This window comes from Taudactylus pleione, unplaced genomic scaffold (genome assembly GCF_031769625.1).
Source record: "Taudactylus pleione unplaced genomic scaffold, aTauple2 ptg001085l, whole genome shotgun sequence".
Classification (NCBI taxonomy): domain Eukaryota; kingdom Metazoa; phylum Chordata; class Amphibia; order Anura; family Myobatrachidae; genus Taudactylus; species Taudactylus pleione.
Window position 1 is genome coordinate 457832 of NW_028285486.1, and position 19267 is coordinate 477098.

At 52.8% G+C, this 19267-nt stretch overlaps 1 protein-coding gene across 1 annotated transcript in view; it reads left to right on the forward strand.

Moving 5' to 3' along the window:
- Positions 1 to 510: 510 nt before the first annotated feature.
- Positions 511 to 19267, forward strand: part of LOC148453823 (dystrobrevin beta-like) — a 30924-nt gene continuing 12167 nt past the window's right edge. Inside the window, exon 1 of the mRNA XM_088461648.1 lies at positions 511 to 621. The gene's annotated coding sequence lies outside the window, so the exon portion shown is untranslated. The remainder of the gene's footprint in view (positions 622 to 19267) is intronic.

A 19267-nucleotide genomic window follows, 5' to 3' on the forward strand; every position in this document is an offset into this window, starting at 1 on the left:
GGACCAGGCTGGCAGAGGGGGGTCTGTGAGTGATGGGGGCTCACTCATCACATACACTGTCCAGACCCACGTCTGTCATTATGGGATTGGTGTGTGTGGCACAGCTGTGGGCAGGGCCGCCATCAGGGGGGGGGGGGGCTGCGGGGACTCCAGTCCCGGGCCCGCAGAGAGAGGGGGCCCGGGGAGCGGAAGGGTGACGTTGTGGAATGCAGTGATGGGCGGTACCGCACATCACTGCTGGAAGGCATCGGGGGCAGCCAAAGGAGAAAAGTCACTGGCTGGTATTTAATACATGGAGCCGTCCGCAAGCCAATCACAGCAACTCGCGGAACGGCAGTCAGCCAATCAGCAGCAGCCGCTGCTGATTGGCTGCAGTTCCGCGAGCCAATCACAGCTCGTGGAACAGCAGCCAGCCAATCAGCAGCGGCTGCTGCTGATTGGCTGGCTGCCGTTCCGCGAGTTGCTGTGATTGGCTTGCGACCGGCTCCATGTATTAACTGCCACCGAGACTCTCCTCCTCCTCTCTGGCAGCTGCCGGTGCATCCACCAGTGACAGGCGGTACCGCACATCACTCTGCGCTGAGGGGGCTCCCAGAGTCACGGAGATGGCCGAGTGTCCAGGTAAGTTTGGGCTCTGTTGTAGGGAGGGAGTGCCTAATTTATGTATTATATACAGTGTGTGTGTGTATATATATATAATATAATCATACACCTACATGTGGGTAAGTGCTGTTATATTACTTGCTGTGCTGACACTTACATTTGCATGCTCTTAATTTAATATAGCTAAGCACCAGAGGCTTTTGTTTGTTGTATGTATGTTATGTATATGTGTATGTATATGTGTATATATATATATATATATCTATATATATATATACACACACAAAACATCTTGTGCTTAGATATGTTAAATTAAAAACATGCAAATAAAAATGTCAGCACAGCAAGTAACATAACAGCACTTGCAGAGGGCGGTGTGCAGAAGGAGGTGTGCAGAGGGAGGTGTGCAGAGGGCGGTGTGCAGATGGAGGTATGAAGATGGAGGTGTGCAGAGTGCGGTGTGCAGAGGGAGGTGTGCAGAGGGCGGTGTGCAGATGGAGGTATGAAGATGGAGGTGTGCAGAGTGCGGTGTGCAGAGGGAGGTGTGCAGAGGGCAGTGTGCAGAGGGAGGTGTGCCGAGGGCGGTGTGCAGAGGGAGATGTGCAGAGGGCGGTGTGCAGAGGCGGTGTGCAGATGGAGGTATGAAGATGGAGGTGTGCAGAGGGAGGTGTGCAGATGTAGGTGTGCAGAGGGCAGTGTGCAGAGGGAGGTGTGCAGAGGGCGGTGTGCAGAGGGAGGTGTGCAGAGGGCGGTGTGCAGAGGGAGGTATGAAGATGGAGGTGTGCAGAGTGCGGTGTGCAGAGGGCGGTGTGCAGAGGGAGGTGTGCAGATGTAGGTGTGCAGAGGGCAGTGTGCAGAGGGAGGTGTGCAGAGGGCGGTGTGCAGAGGGAGGTGTGCAGAGGGCGGTGTGCAGAGGGAGGTGTGCAGAGGGCGGTGTGCAGAGGCGGTGTGCAGATGGAGGTATGAAGATGGAGGTGTGCAGAGGGAGGTGTGCAGATGTAGGTGTGCAGAGGGCAGTGTGCAGAGGGAGGTGTGCAGAGGGCGGTGTGCAGAGGGAGGTGTGCAGAGGGCAGTGTGCAGAGGGAGGTGTGCAGAGGGCGGTGTGCAGAGGCGGTGTGCAGATGGAGGTATGAAGATGGAGGTGTGCAGAGGGCGGTGTGCAGAGTGAGGTGTGCAGAGGGCGGTGTGCAGAGGGAGGTGTGCAGAGGGCGGTGTGCAGAGGGAGATGTGCAGAGGGTGGTGTGCAGAGGGCGGCGTGCAGAGGGAGGCGTGCAGAGGGCTGTGTGCAGAGGGAGTTGTGCAGATGGAGGTGTGCAGAGGGCAGTGTGCAGAGGGCAGTGTGCAGAGGGCGGTGTGCAGATGGATGTGTGCAGAGGGCGGTTTGCAGAGGGCGGTGTGCAGAGGGAGGTGTGCGGTGTACAGATGGTGTGCAGATGGCGGTGTGCAGAGGGCGGTGTGCAGAGGGAGGTGTGCGGTGTACAGAGGGAGATGTACAGAGGGCGGTGTGCAGAGGGTGGTGTGCAGAGGGTGGTGTGCAGTGGGCGGTGTGCAGATGGAGGTGTGCAGAGTGCGGTGTGCAGAGGGAGGTGTGCAGAGGGAGGTGTGCAGAGGGCGGTGTGCAGAGGGAGGTGTGCAGAGGGCGGTGTGCAGAGGGAGATGTGCAGAGGGTGGTGTGCAGAGGGCGGTGTGCAGAGGGAGGTGTGCAGAGGGAGATGTGCAGAGGGTGGTGTGCAGAGGGAGGTGTGCAGAGGGAGGTGTGCAGAGGGCGGTGTGCAGAGGCGGTGTGCAGATGGAGGTGTGCAGATGGAGGTATGAAGATGGAGGTGTGCAGAGTGCGGTGTGCAGAGGGAGGTGTGCAGAGGGAGGTGTGCAGAGGGAGGTGTGCAGAGGGAGGTGTGCAGAGGGCGGTGTGCAGAGGGCGGTGTGCAGAGGGAGGTGTGCAGAGGGCGGTGTGCAGAGGTAGATGTGCAGAGGGTGGTGTGCAGAGGGCGGTGTGCAGAGGGCGGTGTGCAGAGGGAGATGTGCAGAGGGTGGTGTGCAGAGGGTGGTGTGCAGAGGGCGGTGTGCAGAGGGCTGTGTGCAGATGGACGCGTGCAGAGGGCGTACAGATGGCGGTGTGCAGAGGGCGGTGTGCAGAGGGCGATGTGCAGAGGGTGGTGTGCAGAGGGCGGTGTGCAGAGGGCGGTGTGCAGAGGGCTGTGTGCAGATGGACGCGTGCAGAGGGCGTACAGATGGCGGTGTGCAGAGGGCGGTGTGCAGAGGGCGGTGTGCAGAGGGAGGTGTGCAGATGGCGGTGTGCAGAGGGCGGTGTGCAGATGGAGGTGTGCGGTGTACAGATGGAGGTGTGCAGAGGGCGGCGTGCGGTGTGCAGAGGGCGGAGGGCAGAGGGCGGTGTGCAGAGGGAGGTGTGCAGAGGGCGGTGTGCAGAGGGAGGTGTGCAGAGGGCGGTGTGCGGTGTACAGATGGAGGTGTGCAGAGGGAGGTGTGTAGAGGGCGGTGTGCAGAGGGCGGTGTGCAGATGGAGGTGTGCAGTGGGCGGTGTGCAGAGGGCGGCGTGAAGAGGGAAGCGTGCAGAGGGCTGTGTGCAGAGGGAGTTGTGCAGATGGAGGTGTGCAGAGGGCAGTGTGCAGAGGGCAGTGTGCAGAGGGCGGTGTGCAGATGGATGTGTGCAGAGGGCGGTGTGCAGAGGGAGGTGTGCAGAGGGAGGTGTGCGGTGTACAGATGGTGTGCAGATGGCGGTGTGCAGAGGGCGGTGTGCAGAGGGAGGTGTGCGGTGTACAGAGGGAGATGTACAGAGGGCGGTGTGCAGAGGGTGGTGTGCAGAGGGTGGTGTGCAGAGGGTGGTGTGCAGTGGGCGGTGTGCAGATGGAGGTGTGCAGAGGGCGGTGTGCAGATGGCAGAGGGCGGTGTGCAGAAGGCGGTGTGCAGAGGGCGGTGTGCAGAGGTAGGTGTGCAGAGGTAGGTGTGCAGAGGGCGGCGTGCAGAGGGCGGCGTACAGAGGGAGGCGTGCAGAGGGAGGCGTGCAGAGGGCGGTGTGCTGATGTAGGTGTGCAGAGGACGGTGTGCAGAGGGAGATGTGCAGAGGGCGGTGTGCAGAGGCGGTGTGCAGATGGAGGTATGAAGATGGAGGTGTGCAGAGTGCGGTGTGCAGAGTGCGGTGTGCAGAGGGAGGTGTGCAGATGTAGGTGTGCAGAGGGCGGTGTGCAGAGGGCGGTGTGCAGAGGACGGTGTGCAGAGGGCGGTGTGCAGAGGGCGGTGTGCAGAGGCGGTGTGCAGATGGAGGTATGAAGATGGAGGTGTGCAGAGTGCGGTGTGCAGAGTGCGGTGTGCAGAGTGCGGTGTGCAGAGGGAGGTGTGCAGAGGGAGGTGTGCAGAGGGCGGTGTGCAGAGTGAGGTGTGCAGAGGGCGGTGTGCAGAGGGCGGTGTGCAGAGGGCGGTGTGCAGAGGGAGATGTGCAGAGGGTGGTGTGCAGAGGGCGGTGTGCAGAGGGAGGTGTGCAGAGGACGGTGTGCAGAGGGAGATGTGCAGAGGGTGGTGTGCAGAGGGCGGTGTGCAGAGGGCTGTGTGCAGAGGGAGGTGTGCAGATGGACGCGTGCAGAGGGCGTACAGATGGCGGTGTGCAGAGGGCGGTGTGCAGAGGGCGGTGTGCAGAGGGAGGTGTGCAGATGGCGGTGTGCAGAGGGCGGTGTGCAGATGGAGGTGTGCGGTGTACAGATGGAGGTGTGCAGAGGGCGGTGTGCAGAGGGCGGTGTGCAGAAGGCGGTGTGCAGAGGGCGGTGTGCAGAGGACGGTGTGCAGAGGGCGGTGTGCAGATGGAGGTGTGCGGTGTACAGATGGAGGTGTGCAGAGGGAGGTGTGCAGATGGACGCGTGCAGAGGGCGTAGAGATGGCGGTGTGCAGAGGGTGGTGTGCAGATGGAGGTGTGCAGAGGGCGGTGTGCAGAGGGCGGTGTGCAGATGGAGGTGTGAAGAGGGCAGTGTGCAGAGGGCGGTGTGCAGAGGGCGGTGTACAGATGGTGGTGTGCAGATGTAGGTGTGCAGATGGAGGTGTGCATAGGGCAGTGTGCAGAGGGAGGTGTGCAGAGGGAGGTGTGCAGAGGGCGGTGTGCAGATGGAGGTGTACGGTGTACAGATGGAGGTGTGCAGATGGAGGTGTGCAGAGGGCGGTGTGCAGAGGGAGGTGTGCAGAGGGCGGTGTGCAGAGGGCGGCGTGCAGTGTGCAGAGGGCGGTGTGCAGATGGAGGTGTGCAGAGGGCGGTGTGCAGAGGGCGGTGTGCAGAGGCGGTGTGCAGAGGGAGGTGTGCAGAGGGAGGTGTGCAGAGGGCGGTGTGCAGAGGCGGTGTGCAGAGGGAGGTGTGCAGAGGGCGGTGTGCAGATGGAGATGTGCAGAGGGCGGTGTGCAGAGGGCGGTGTGCAGAGGGAGGTGTGCAGAGGGCGGTGTGCAGATGGAGGTGTGCGGTGTACAGATGGAGGTGTGCAGATGGAGGTGTGCAGAGGGCGGTGTGCAGAGGGCGGTGTGCAGAGGGAGATGTGCAGAGGGCGGTGTGCAGAGGGCGGTGTGCAGAGGGAGGTGTGCAGAGGGCGGTGTGCAGATGGAGGTGTGCGGTGTACAGATGGAGGTGTGCAGATGGAGGTGTGCAGAGGGCGGTGTGCAGAGGGCGGTGTGCAGAGGGAGATGTGCAGAGGGCGGTGTGCGGAGGGCGGTGTGCAGATGGAGGTGTGCGGTGTACAGAGGGAGGTGTGCAGAGGGCGGTGTGCAGAGGGAGGTGTGCAGAGGGCGGTGTGCAGAGGGAGGTGTGCAGAGTGCGGTGTTCAGAGGGCGGTGTGCAGATGGAGGTGCACAGAGGGCGGTGTGCAGATGGAGGTGTGCGTGGGGATTTAATATGCATTTCTGTAACATGGGCCTAATTCAGAGATGTGCACTAATGCTGCCGCAGCTGTTAATATATGCTAATGCAACAGCGGTCGGGACTTGTATTGAGACGCCCACAAGAGCCCTCGCAGCTGTTCGCAACTATACGCGCAAACACAGCATCGGACGCAGATCAGGCAAACGCCAACTCCCCGAGTACAGCTGGGTACACACTAGATGATTTTATGAACGATTTGGCCGATACTGATGCATTGTAATGACAAATCGTTCATATCGTCACTATGCAGCATGGCCCCCGCCGTCGTTCCATCGCTGCTGCCATCGTCCAGTATGTATGCACTATGGACCTGATTCATACCCTGTCGCTAAGTTGCGCTCGATCTGAGCGATTTTCCTCCGTCTGAGCATGCGTATAATTCCCAGTGCGCGTGCGCAAGCCAGTCTTTGCGATGTAATTTTGGTTGCTCGTAAGCCACTATCAGGTCGCTGCTTTGAGTGATGGGTGGTAACAGGAGAAGGTGCATGTGAACGGGGGAGTGGATGTGCAAACGCAGGCGTGTCAGGCCGTCAAAACGCCGTGTAAAGGGCGTGCATAATTAGCAAAGTAGCGTCATGGTACACGTCACCTGCCTGTATGTCAGGCCGCACTGATCGCTGTGCTTGCGGTGGGGAAAGACAACCTCAAGGGCTGCGAGCAGCTCCGATGGCTCTCCATGTTCCCGATTAATCCTACAGTTCCTGGAGATGACGTGTACTGCGAGTGGCAAGGGGGCGTCTTTATACACTTGCGAGCGCACTTTGCCATAGCTCGCAAAGACATAAAGGGTGCCCATACACGACGCAATGCGAGCGCTTCATTTAAATATCCAGCCCCTTTTGCCAGCGAACGGCCGCAATTTGTGATCAGGTCTGAATGAGCTCCAATGTCACTATGCAGCATGGCCCCCGCCATTGTTCCATCGCTGCCGGCATCGGGTACCGTCACTAGCGACATCGCACTGGGTACACATCGTCCAGTGTGTATGTCACTATGCAGCATGGCCCCCACCGTCGTTTCATCACTGCCGGCATCGGGTACCGTCACTAGCGACATCGCGCTGGGTACACATCGTCCAGTGTGTATGTCACCCACACTGCGAATGCAGACTCGCCGCGTGTGACTACGGTCTTGTACCGTGACTCAGATGTATGCGCAATGGCAATAAATCGCTCCATTTGCAAAAACATCATAGCGTAAATCTCAGGCCCCATAAACGGACTCAGATGCATCTAACGCTTAGAGAAAGAGGGAAACGTGCGAGCCTTGGCGGCGTACAGTAAGGGCCTCATCCCCCTCGTACAGACCTCAGGGGAGCCACGTGGGTGACAGCAGGCGTTTCTCTGGTGGGTGTAACATACTGATGACGACTCTGGCGATCGGCAGCCACTTCTGTCCCTCCTGCTGTATATAGATCATTAATGTGGCTGCTATTATATAACGTAGCGCCCATCCAATCACAGTACTTGGCTGATATTTGCATTCATTAATAACACTTCTATCATTTGCATACGGTGTTTCAGGGCCTGATTCAGAGATGGACATAATGGTGATTACGGCGCAGATCAAGCGATTATTTGCCACTGCACGTCCGTATAAATCACACGGCGCCTGCGCAGCGATCGCACCGCGATTACGGATGCACAGAGGATCCACTTACAGTGTGAGTGACAGGTAGTTTCGGGGTGGTAACGGGAGGTGGTCAGGAAGACGCAGGCGCGTCTGACGGTTAGGACGCCGGTACATGGGCACGCATAAATTAGCCCTTGCGATTTCCTGCGTAGCATGAGAGCCCTCTGCGTGTCAGGAGGCGAGTCAGCTGGTCAGACCGGCCGCAAGGGCAAGTTGGGCGCTCGATGTGCGTCAGTGTTGCGATATTTACGCAGGTAAGCGACGTCGTACGCATGTGAGAAGGCAGCGGAGGACGTCATTACGCCCGGGTGATCTTTGGAACCATTAGCATGTTTTTGCAGCTGCGCTGCGTACGAAACCACAGCGGCATTGCGCATTAGCGTCCATCCCTGCATCAGGGCCTCAGTATGATATTACATTGTATACACATTGGGTAATGTTACTATGGGGCCTACTTACCATTAATTATTAGTGGCTTATTAGTGGGGGGGGGGTTAACCGCAAATATTTAGTATCACCCCCATGTATGAAAGTGGGACCACAGCGGATATCTCCGATACCGCAGCCCCCGTGGGATGCTGGCAGATTGAGGCGAGGAGCGTATTGTATATTACATGTCGTTTTGAATCTTGGTTGCGTCGCAGACGCAGCGAAATACCGCTCACCGCGTACCAGAGACGCTAAGCGGCGACACTAACCGCTCAGGAATTGTATTTACACAGGTACAGTCACAGAGGGAGCGCTGTGGAATTTGGCGTGAGGTAACGTCGCGTCCGCTGCGTCGTAGCACTTCTTATACAGATTCAGGCTCCGGGAAGTGGTAATATGAAAACGCTCGTTTCAGCCTTCCCCTTGTGCATTAGCGCTATCCGGAGAGTGCGGCCCTGAGACGCCAACTTTCTCTGCCTGTGGACGGAGCAACTCCGCCTGTTCTGAACAATCCACAATCGGCGCACCATGGAGAGAGCCAGCCGCCCTTGCACCAGCCAATGACAGGCGCGGTGTCTCCTTCTCAACTCTGTATAAACATGGCGTCCGTGGCTCTGCCGCGCTCACAGACACTCCCACAACACGCCCATGAGACAGACTTTATTTTTGCGCATATTTCAGGGTCATCGCCCAGGAACACGCATGGTTTTAACTTTCTGTTCCTAAAGCCAGTGATCCCGTGTGTAACAGCGTACACTCAGTGGTATACAGGCGCCATAGGGGTTTTCAGTATTTTTTTTTGCGCAGTAGCAAATAATCGCTCAACCCTGCCAACATCGGTATTGTGTTCAGGTTGCGTCCGCCTATGAATCGTGCCCTCAGTCACACAGATGTACAAACGTCGCACACCCCATTGATTAGTGTACGCTAGCAATGCAGTTATGTCGCTACCGGTTGTTTATGTGAATAACTTGCAAATTTTGCGCAAAAAAAGAAAAGTGCTCGGCGTGTCCTAGTCGCACGGTTCGGGCGTACAGAGAGGGGCTATTTAGTGCAGCTGAAGCCACGGTTTAAAAGGACACATCTGTATATATTTATTTTCGGTGATATAAGTTGCATATATACATACTGTAGCTATCTATATACTGCTGTGTTGTTATGATTGGATGGATCTATGCCGTGTTATGATTGGATGGATCTGTGCCGTGTTGTTATGATTGGCTGGATCTGTGCTGTGTTATGATTGGATGGATCTGTGCTGTGTTATGATTGGATGGATCTATGCCGTGTTATGATTGGATGGATCTGTGCCGTGTTATGATTGGATGGATCTGTGCCGTGTCATGATTGGATGGATCTGTGCCGTGTTATGATTGGATGGATCTGTGCCGTGTTGTTATGATTGGCTGGATCTGTGCTATGTTATGATTGGATGGATCTGTGCTGTGTTATGATTGGATGGATCTGTGCCGTGTTATGATTGGATGGATCTGTGCCGTGTTATGATTGGATGGATCTGTGCCGTGTTATGATTGGATGGATCTGTGCCGTGTTATGATTGGATGGATCTGTGCCGTGTTGTTATGATTGAATGGATCTGTGCCGTGTTGTTATGATTGGATGGATCTGTGCTGTGTTGTTATGATTGGATGGATCTGTGCCGTGTTATGATTGGATGGATCTGTGCCGTGTTTTTATGATTGGATGGATCTGTGCCGTGTTGTTATGATTGGATGGATCTGAGCCGTGTTGTTATGATTGGATGGATCTGTGCCGTGTTGTTATGATTGGATGGATCTGTGCCGTGTTGTTATGATTGGATGGATCTGAGCCGTGTTGTTATGATTGGATGGATCTGTGCCGTGTTATGATTGGATGGATCTGTGCCATGTTGTTATGATTGGATGGATCTGTACCATGTTGTTATGATTGGATGGATCTGTGCCGTGTTGTTATGATTGGATGGATCTGTGCCGTGTTATGATTGGATGGATCTGTGCCGTGTTGTTATGATTGGATGGATCTGTGCCGTGTTGATATGATTGGATGGATCTGTGCCGTGTTGATATGATTGGATGGATCTGTGCCGTGTTGTTATGATTGGATGGATCTGTGCCGTGTTGTTATGATTGGATGGATCTGTGCCGTGTTATGAATGGATGGATCTGTGCCGTGTTATGATTGGATGGATCTGTGCCGTGTTGTTATGATTGGATGGATCTGTGCCGTGTTGTTATGATTGGATGGATCTGTGCCGTGTTGTTATGATTGGATGGATCTGTGCCGTGTTGTTATGATTGGATGGATCTGTGCCATGTTATGATTGGATGGATCTGTGCCGTGTTATGATTGGATGGATCTGTGCCGTGTTGTTGTTATTGGATGGATCTGTGCTCTGTTATGAATGGATGGATCTGTGCCGTGTTGTTATGATTGGATGGATCTGTGCCATGTTGTTTTGATTGGATGGATCTGTGCCATGTTATGATTGGATGGATCTGTGCCGTGTTGTTATGATTGGATGGATCTGTGCCGTGTTGTTTTGATTGGATGGATCTGTGCCATGTTATGATTGGATGGATCTGTGCCGTGTTGTTATGATTGGATGGATCTGTTCCGTGTTATGATTGGATGGATCTGTGCTGTGTTGTTATGATTGGATGGATCTGTGCCGTGTTATGAATGGATGGATCTGTGCCGTGTTATGATTGGATGGATCTGTGCCGTGTTGTTGTGATTGGATGGATCTGTGCCGTGTTGTTATGATTGGATGGATCTGTGCCGTGTTGTTATGATTGGATGGATCTGTGCCGTGTTATGATTGGATGGATCTGTGCCGTGTTGTTATGATTGGATGGATCTGTGCCGTGTTGTTATGATTGGATGGATCTGTGCCGTGTTGTTATGATTGGACGGATCTGTGCCGTGTTATGATTGGATGGATCTGTGCCGTATTATGATTGGATGGATCTGTGTTGTGTTGTTATGATTGGATGGATCTGTGCCGTGTTGTTATGATTGGATGGATCTGTGCTGTGTTATGATTGGATGGATCTGTGCTGTGTTATGATTGGATGGATCTGTGCCGTGTTATGATTGGATGGATCTGTGCTGTGTTATGATTGGATGGATCTGTGCCGTGTTATGATTGGATGGATCTGTGCCGTGTTATGATTGGATGGATCTGTGCCGTGTTGTTATGATTGAATGGATCTGTGCTGTGTTGTTATGATTGGATGGATCTGTGCCGTGTTGTTATGATTGGATGGATCTGTGCCGTGTTGTTATGATTGGATGGATCTGTGCCGTGTTGTTATGATTAGATGGATCTGAGCCGTGTTGTTATGATTGGATGGATCTGTGCCGTGTTGTTATGATTGGATGGATCTGTGCCGTGTTGTTATGATTGGATGGATCTGAGCCGTGTTGTTATGATTGGATGGATCTGTGCCGTGTTATGATTGGATGGATCTGTGCCATGTTGTTATGATTGGATGGATCTGTGCCGTGTTGTTATGATTGGATGGATCTGTGCCGTGTTGTTATGATTGGATGGATCTGTGCCGTGTTGTTATGATTGGATGGATCTGTGCCGTGTTGTTATGATTGGATGGATCTGTGCCGTGTTGATATGATTGGATGGATCTGTGCCGTGTTGTTATGATTGGATGGATCTGTGCCGTGTTTTTATGATTGGATGGATCTGTGCCGTGTTATGAATGGATGGATCTGTGCCGTGTTATGATTGGATGGATCTGTGCCGTGTTGTTATGATTGGATGGATCTGTGTCGTGTTGTTATGATTGGATGGTTCTGTGCCGTGTTATGATTGGATGGATCTGTGCCGTGTTATGATTGGATGGATCTGTGCCGTGTTGTTATGATTGGATGGATCTGTGCCGTGTTGTTATGATTGGATGGATCTGTGCCGTGTTGTTATGATTGGATGGATCTGTGCCATGTTATGATTGGATGGATCTGTGCCGTGTTATGATTGGATGGATCTGTGCCGTGTTGTTGTTATTGGATGGATCTGTGCTCTGTTATGAATGGATGGATCTGTGCCGTGTTGTTATGATTGGATGGATCTGTGCCGTGTTGTTTTGATTGGATGGATCTGTGCCATGTTATGATTGGATGGATCTGTGCCGTGTTGTTATGATTGGATGGATCTGTGCCGTGTTGTTATGATTGGATGGATCTGTGCCGTGTTGTTATGATTGGATGGATCTGTGCCGTGTTGATATGATTGGATGGATCTGTGCCGTGTTGATATGATTGGATGGATCTGTGCCGTGTTGTTATGATTGGATGGATCTGTGCCGTGTTGTTATGATTGGATGGATCTGTGCCGTGTTATGAATGGATGGATCTGTGCCGTGTTATGATTGGATGGATCTGTGCCGTGTTGTTATGATTGGATGGATCTGTGTCGTGTTGTTATGATTGGATGGTTCTGTGCCGTGTTATGATTGGATGGATCTGTGCCGTGTTATGATTGGATGGATCTGTGCCGTGTTGTTATGATTGGATGGATCTGTGCCGTGTTGTTATGATTGGATGGATCTGTGCCGTGTTGTTATGATTGGATGGATCTGTGCCATGTTATGATTGGATGGATCTGTGCCGTGTTATGATTGGATGGATCTGTGCCGTGTTGTTGTTATTGGATGGATCTGTGCTCTGTTATGAATGGATGGATCTGTGCCGTGTTGTTATGATTGGATGGATCTGTGCCATGTTGTTTTGATTGGATGGATCTGTGCCATGTTATGATTGGATGGATCTGTGCCGTGTTGTTATGATTGGATGGATCTGTGCCGTGTTGTTTTGATTGGATGGATCTGTGCCATGTTATGATTGGATGGATCTGTGCCGTGTTGTTATGATTGGATGGATCTGTTCCGTGTTATGATTGGATGGATCTGTGCTGTGTTGTTATGATTGGATGGATCTGTGCCGTGTTATGAATGGATGGATCTGTGCCGTGTTATGATTGGATGGATCTGTGCCGTGTTGTTGTGATTGGATGGATCTGTGCCGTGTTGTTATGATTGGATGGATCTGTGCCGTGTTGTTATGATTGGATGGATCTGTGCCGTGTTATGTTTGGATGGATCTGTGCCGTGTTGTTATGATTGGATGGATCTGTGCCGTGTTGTTATGATTGGACGGATCTGTGCCGTGTTATGATTGGATGGATCTGTGCCGTATTATGATTGGATGGATCTGTGTTGTGTTGTTATGATTGGATGGATCTGTGCCGTGTTGTTATGATTGGATGGATCTGTGTCGTGTTGTTATGATTGGATGGATCTGTGCTGTGTTGTTATGATTGGATGGATCTGTGCCGTGTTATGATTGGATGGATCTGTGCCGTGTTATGATTGGATGGATCTGTGCCGTGTTGTTGTTATTGGATGGATCTGTGCTGTGTTATGAATGGATGGATCTGTGCCGTGTTGTTATGATTGGATGGATCTATGCCATGTTGTTATGATTGGATGGATCTGTGCCGTGTTATGATTGGATGGATCTGTGCCGTGTTGTTATGATTGGATGGATCTGTGCCGTGTTGTTTTGATTGGATGGATCTGTGCCGTGTTATGATTGGATGGATCTGTGCCGTGTTGTTATGATTGGATGGATCTGTGCCGTGTTATGATTGGATGGATCTGTGCTGTGTTGTTATGATTGGATGGATCTGTGCCGTGTTATGAATGGATGGATCTGTGCCGTGTTATGATTGGATGGATCTGTGCCGTGTTGTTATGATTGGATTAGGGAGGGGCGTGTGATAGAGACACTGATAAAGGGAAGTATAGACCGTATACAGCTACAGTCATTAGGGAGGGGCATGTGATAGAGACACTGATAAAGGGAAGTATAGACCGTATACAGCTACAGTCATTAGGGAGGGGCGTGTGATAGAGACACTGATAAAGGGAAGTATAGAGACCGTATACAGCTACAGTCATTAGGGCGGGGCGTGTGATAGAGACACTGATAAAGGGAAGTATAGACCGTATAACGCTACAGTCATTAGGGAGGGGCGTGTGGTAGAGACACTGATAAAGGGAAGTATAGACCGTATACAGGTACAGTCATTAGGGAGGGGCGTGTGATAGAGACACTATTAAAGGGAAGTATAGACCGTATACAGCTACAGTCATTAGTGGTCAATGACGCTGCTGTTTTAAATATGCACACCCATAAAACGCCCGTTTTGACCTTTAAGCACGCCTGCTATCGGATCTCCACTCCCCATTTCAAGCACCTTCCCCTGTTACCACCCACATACGCCTCAACCTGTCACTCAAATTATCAGGCATTCGCTATTTTGCGAGCACATGAATTTCGGCCGCACTAACTGGGTCGCGCATGCGTATAACGATCTGTACGCATGTGCAGTTTGGCAAACATCGCTCGGAGCGAACAAGCTGCCGCTTACGAGTGGATCTGAATCAGGCCCCTTGTTTTTTACTGCCTGAGTTTGCTGACCTTCATATTACCGTACATGGCTGCTTTTGGCCTGGCTACACCCATGCATGCTTGTACACAGACCAGGCATCTCTACAGTCTGCACTAAACCAGGCCCCAGGAATCTGCTCTGCACGATCGGATAGGTGGAACTATAGGAGAGGTTTCATTCAGTATCTGATCTAGAAGACAGACCTAGGGGTCTATTTACTAAGCAGACAGAGTGAAAAGTGATCAGAAAGTGATAAGGTACCAGCCAATCAGCTCCCAACTGTCATTTTTCAAACACAGCCTGTGAGATGACAGTTGGGAGCTGATTGGCTGGCACCTTATCACTTTCTTATCACTTTTCACTCTGTCTCCTAGCACTGTTTAGTAAATAGACCCCCTAGTATCCAAGTTTAATAAAGACTTGAGGTATTTTTGTTTCACGCGAGTTACCCGTGTTGGCATAGCTCGTTACCCTGTGCCTGAGAAGATGCCACACCTGGACGCTGTTTAATGAATGAACTCTGTCTCTTTCCATGAAACCAGACACCTCAAACTTCAAGGAACAACTTCTTTCATGTCCTGCCAGACGCTCCTGGGAAGTGCTGGCTCTGCAGGAGGCACTGAGGGTGCAGCTAATGATCAGATTGTGTGCATGGGGTTACACTGGCACAACCACGTCACATAGCCTTTTATCATGTCACTCTCATTGTCACCTTACATTGGAAGAGCAGCTCTGGCTTCTGGGGTGAAACTGATCATAAATAAAAAGTGAAAGGTAATAAGGTGGGAAGCTGCATGCCAGACCTGTGTGTGGTGTGTATTGCTGTATTCTGCTCACCAGGTGGCGCCCTTTCACTGCTATCACTTATTTCATTGTAATGTTAGTTAGACATTGATGTAAATGAACTCAATCTCTGTAGCTGTGTAATGCGAGATGCAATCTGGCAGGAACATGACAAATCATTTTAATAAGACAAATGCTGTTCATTTTTGCTTTATATATTCCTCTGAATGATTCATGTCCAATCATTTTTAGCTTTTAAATAATGCACTTAAAATACGTTTTGTTTTCTTCATGCGTGCCATCACCACAATCGTGACCGTTGTCCAGCCAGTCTCTCCTTACAGCACATAGCGGGTCTTTCTTAGGTCATTCCTTTCCCTACGTCCTTATATCAGGGAGAGGAGCGTCCTCCAACCAGCCCTTATATCAGGGAGAGGTGTGTCCAACCAGTCCTAATATCAGGGAGATGAGTGTCCTCCAACCAGTGCTTATATCAGGGAGAGGAGTGTCCAACCAGTCCTTATATCAGGGAGAGGAGTGTCCTCCAACCAGTCCTTATATCAGGGAGAGGTGTGTCCAACCAGTCCTTATATCAGGGAGAGGAGTGACCTCCAACCAGTCCTTATATCAGGGAGAGGCGCGTCCTCCAACCAGTCCTTATATCAGGGAGAGGCGCGTCCTCCAACCAGTCCTTATATCAGGGAGAGGCGCGTCCTCCAACCAGTCCTTATATCAGGGAGAGGAGTGTCCTCCAACCAGTCTTTATATTAGGGAGAGAAGCGTCCTCCAACCAGTCTTACATCAGGGAAAGGAGCGTCCTCCAACCAGCCCTTCTATCAGGGAGAGGAGTGTCCTCCAACCAGCCCTTCTATCAGGGAGAGGAGTGTCCTCCAAACAGCCCTTCTATCAGGGAGAGGAGTGTCCTCCAACCAGTCCTTCTATCAGGGAGAGGAGTGTCCTCCAACCAGTCATTTTATCAGGGAGAGGAGTGTCCTCCAACCAGTCCTTCTATCAGGGAGAGGAGTGTCCTCCAACCATTCCTTCTGTCAGGGAGAGGAGTGTCCTCCAACCAGTCCCTATATCAAGGAGAGGAGTGTCCTCCAACCAGTTCTTGTATCAGTGAGAGGAGTATTCTCCAACCAGTCCTTCTATCTGTCCTTATATCATGGAGAGGAGTGTTCTCCAACCAGTCCTTCTATCTGTTCTTATATCAGGGAGAGAGTGTTCTCCAACCAGTCCTTCTATTTGTCCTTATATCATTGAGAGGAGTGTTCTCCAACCAGTCCTTCTATCTGTCCTTATACCAGGCAGAGGAGTATTCTCCAACCAGTCCTTCTATCTGTCCTTATATCATGGAGAGGAGTGTTCCCCAACCAGTCCTTCTATCTGTCATATCATGGAGAGGAGTGTTCCCCAACCAGTCCTTCTATCTGTCCTTATATCATGGAGAGGAGTGTTCCCCAACCAGTCCTTCTATCTGTCCTTATATCATGGAGAGGAGTGTTCTCCAACCAGTACTTCTATCTGTCCTTATATCAGAGAGAGGAGTGTTCTCCAACCAGTCCTTCTATCTGTCCTTATATCATGGAGAGGAGTGTCTCCAACCAGTCCTTCTATCTGTCCTTATATCAGGGAGAGGAGTATTCTCACACATTCCCACACACTCATCACACATGGGTCAGTAACCTCATATCAGGCGACAGGCAGCGATGGTCTCCGCCTCGTATCAGGCGACAGGCAGCTATGGTCTCAGCCTCGTATCAGACAACAGGTAGTGATAGTCTCAGCCTCGTATCAGGCAACAGGTAGTGACGGTCTCAGCCTCGTATCAGGCGACAGGCAGCGATGGTCGCAGCCTCATATCAGGCGACAGGCAGCGATGGTCTCAGCCTCATATTAGGCGACAGGCAGCGATGGTCGCAGCCTCGTATCAGGCGACAGGCAGCGATGGTCGCAGCCTCGTATCAGGCGACAGGCAGCGATGGTCTCAGCCTCGTATCAGGCGACAGGCAGCGATGGTCTCAGCCTCATATCAGGCGACAGGCAGCGATGGTCGCAGCCTCATATCAGGCGACGGGCAGAGATGGTCGCAGCCTCATCTGTTAAACAGATCCGATTTTTATCAGTATACAGCCAGACTGGGACATTGGGCCTCATTCAGACCCACTCGCAAGCGGCTGTCCGCTCGCAAGTGGGTCGATGGTGTGCACTGCGCATGCGCACGACGGAGGGAGCTCCGTCGTGCGCATGCGCCAGACGCGACGAGCAAAGGATTTTCCTTCGCTCGTTGTGTCTGATCAAAGGGGGCGTGCTGTCGATGTTGATTGACAGCACGCCCCCTTTGGTGGGCGTGCCGGGGCGTGCCTGCCAGACGGAGGCGTTCCCAAGGGAACGCCTACCGTCAGAAGCCGGCCCCACTGACATCACTAGTCTGATAGAGCCAAAATCACTCCAGGGCTTGGGTCCGTCCTCCTCTATACCCCGCCCCCGGCCACAGCACCTCAGTTTGAGTTGGTGCCCGGCCGGAGTCGGGTCACCTGCGCAGGGGGGCTGCAGGAGCAGCCCCCAAAAGCTTTCTATTTTTATTTAAAAAAAAAAAAAAGCCTGTTAGATTTTTATTTTAAAACAGAGGCTCTAGTGTGGCAGCGACGGGCTGTCTATGCAGACGCCCACGCTGCCGCTCTCCTTCCCCGCTGGCGCCGCGACGCCAGTACTGCACTGGGGATCGCGGCGGGAGGCCAGAGTCCGTACTAGCCGGACTCTGGGTCCCTCCCTGGACTGCTGCCGGGGACAAGGTAAGCCGCGAGTCGCCGATTGCCTGCACATGCAGTCCTTTGCCCCCGGTCCTAGGGGACAGACCGGGGGCCGCTAGCGGTGGCGGCGGGCTCCCCCTCTGAGGAGGAATAACCCGTGGGACCACTAGACCACCAGGGATATATGGCAAGCGGGATGCCGGCAAGCCCTGGGGTTAATATGCTAGCCAGGGGAGGAAGCCTTCCCTGTCAGCGGCTCCTCCCCTCAGCTCAGCGCGCCTTTCAGCACGGAGTCTGGCGTCGCTGAGCTGCAGTTACACGGCCACTCCTCTGAGGTCTCTGGGGGCCATTTTCTACAAGTGGCAGCGCAGATCTTCAGGGAGCACGCGGACCGGTCCCCCTGTGTACCTCTCCCCTGATTAAGGACAGCGTACACAGCACTATAGCCCTCCCAGACACTGAACCTGGGCAGGTTGATTGTAGTGGAAAGGTGCAGTGAGTATATCTTCCTGCATGGTATGTGACTTTTGCTAGTGCTGCCTGTCTGTGCTTATTTTCCGCTTACTGTCAGCTTATACCTATCCCTTTACTTCTCCTACAAGCCCTACAGGTGTGCGGGGGAAGGGCGTTTCTGCAGACCTCACCTATATAAATCACGTATTTGTGAGGTCCGTCACATACAGTTGTGTGCTACACAGTGCCGTATTGTGGGCTGTTGTTTAGCACACCGGTGAGTGCGTTTTCTTCTGCCCTGTTGCCAGATATATTTTTTGACTATATAATATATTCTGTCATGTCAGACGAGGAGGTTGAGCACTCAGTGGCTCCGGTGTTGGCCTCCTGCGTACGCTGTTCTGCAGGAGTAGATAGGGAGGATTTGTCACAGGATGGCCTGTGTAGTCGATGCCAGGTGGCTCCTGGCCCATCCAGACCTTCTCTGGCGCAGGAACCACCGTGGGCGATGTTTTCTCAAGTGCTGGTGTCTATTGCGGACCGTCTGTCGGTCCCGACTGCTCTCCCTACTAGGGCGTTGCTCCAGCCGACCATCCCCCATTCCCCGGGTGTCCCGCAGTTATTGCGGAGTCCTCCTGGGTCTCAATCAGTAGGTCCCTATGCGGGGTTGCCTATGTATATACAGGCTTCCCCTGTGCCGCAGCAGCCTGTGGTACCTTTTCAGGCCCCTATGGCGACTCCTCCACCATGGGTGGATGTGCTCTCCAACTCCGTGCAAAATTTGGCGGCCGCTTCCTCGGCTTTTCAGTCAATGTTGCAGACTGACATGCCTTCTAGGATTTCAAAACGCCCACTCATGACACGGGCTGCTCAGGTATCGGACTCAGAGGGTTCCTCAGATGATGGGGAGGTCCCTGATGACACTGACTCTGACGCCTCGGTCCAGGAAATGGATACCAAGTCGTCCATTAATGTGCGAGCACTAGTTAGGGCGGTGCGAGCTATTCTTCTTATAGAGGATGAGGCACCGGTTGCTAAGTCGAAGTTTCCTAGTTTCAAAAAAACTAAGGTGGCTTCTGCGGTGTTTCCCCTGTCGGATCAGTTGACGGATCATATGGCTGTAGCTTGGCAGGCGCCCAGTAAGAGATTCCTTCCTCAGAAGCGGTTGGCTTCTAATTACTCCTTCCCTGAGGCACATTGTAAAAAATGGGAAACTCCACCGGCGGTGGATTC